The 1,571-nt window shown below is 47.9% G+C and overlaps 1 long non-coding RNA gene across 1 annotated transcript; it reads right to left on the reverse strand.

Annotated features, from left to right (window-relative positions):
* Positions 1-575: 575 nt before the first annotated feature.
* On the reverse strand, positions 576-1,571 carry LOC138929300 (uncharacterized). Its single transcript, XR_011445711.1, has 2 exons — positions 1,363-1,571; positions 576-1,303 (listed from the first exon to the last, which is right to left on the reverse strand). It is a non-coding gene; the product is annotated as an uncharacterized lncRNA (long non-coding RNA).

A 1,571-nucleotide genomic window follows, 5' to 3' on the forward strand; every position in this document is an offset into this window, starting at 1 on the left:
TTGTGGGTGGCTGAGGTGTCATCCGCCCCCACGTCTTTACCCTCCCTGCCGTGGTAAACTCTGATAAATTAAGTGTTACCCCTTAACTAAGTTCATCTTTTCGATCTTAGCTCATTCTAAAGTAATTCGACATCCACTTGCTGTATTAACATAGACCAAAGATATACGTTTTTACTCCATTATTATTTCGTTAAACTTCAGGATAATTCATAATTCTGTCTCTTACAATTATTAATCATTTTCTTAATTTATCTAATCCCTAGATATTTATCTCTACGTTAATTGAAATTTATGTAAACAAACGCGTAAATGTGCGGCTCGCTTAGGATCCCGTTTAAATTATACATACGATCGACATATATTTACAGAATAAATCAAATATACGGCCTTTGTGCCGATTTACTTTCGATATATTGACTTACGCTCAGATCCTCCGCTGCTGGTTCGTTGGGCCCATCGAAGTTGCAGGTGTTGATGGCTGTTAGTTGGAAAGTTCAGAAACGATATTTAAATGGGACGCACGCGTTCGCATTCACATATTACGCTAAACGGCAGAAAAGCAACAACAATATCAATTTCTTTCTAGCTAACGTTACGCATTACTCTAAATTTAATCGATCTCAAAACTTCTCCACATCCTTCGGGTTACTGGAATCATCCAGCGGGAGCGCGCTGCTCGCCGCGACGCGCCTCCAACTTCTTCGACAGGTCACATGCCTGCCGCTCAAGCGAGCTCTCTATCCGGCTGCGCCTGCTCCTGCCTAGTCTCCGCTCAGCTACCTAGCTGCACCTCCACTGTTCCTACTGGCTTATGCTCGAAAAGGTAATGCTTAGCCGCTGTCCATACAGCCGAATCGCCTCAGTTGGGGCTGCACGAGGCCGGTTACATTACTCCGAGAACTCAGACACAGGCCACCTCTGGTCTGACTCTTGGAGATTTCTCGCTCCCGGTTTAGTGCGGTCGCACTCGGATCGCTATAGCTCCTTGGCAGCCGACGTGGCAAAGCAGAGGTTCCCAAAAAGGAGGGTTACGCGCACGTGCTGCGTTGGCCGCACGTCGACGTCTCTGCCGCCGCAGGGCCTCCGAAAAGTTAGGTTATGGCCGCTCGTGTCGCACAGCGTTGGGCTGCACGTCGACGTCGCTGCCGGCGTAGGGCTTCCAAAGAGTAAGGTTATGGCCGCTCGGTTGCACCGCGCCACCTTGTTCGCTGATCGCCAACTTTTGCCGCGTGTGGCTGCCACGCCGGCGATACGCCACGCCTAGCGAAGGACGTAAGAGCCGTCGCCTAGCGCCAAACTAGCCCTGCACAACAAAAGGGTTAACTATACTATAAACTCTGCCGTTCCGTGGTTAATATTTACCCGTTCTCACTCGTGCACAACACTTATTAAGTTTTGGTCACTGGTCTCTTGCTGGCACTTTACTATTAATTCGATTGAAACTGTATAATCCACGTGCCGGAATTATTATAGTAAAAATGATCTACGATGCGTGTGCTTTGCTCTGGTTTTCAATTTCAAGTGAGCGAGCGTCACAAAATTTCTCTACACGCAGCGTGCCTTGCATAGCA

The sequence above is a fragment of the Drosophila kikkawai genome, unplaced genomic scaffold (genome assembly GCF_030179895.1).
Source record: "Drosophila kikkawai strain 14028-0561.14 unplaced genomic scaffold, DkikHiC1v2 scaffold_116, whole genome shotgun sequence".
In the NCBI taxonomy this organism is placed as follows: Eukaryota; Metazoa; Arthropoda; class Insecta; order Diptera; family Drosophilidae; genus Drosophila; species Drosophila kikkawai.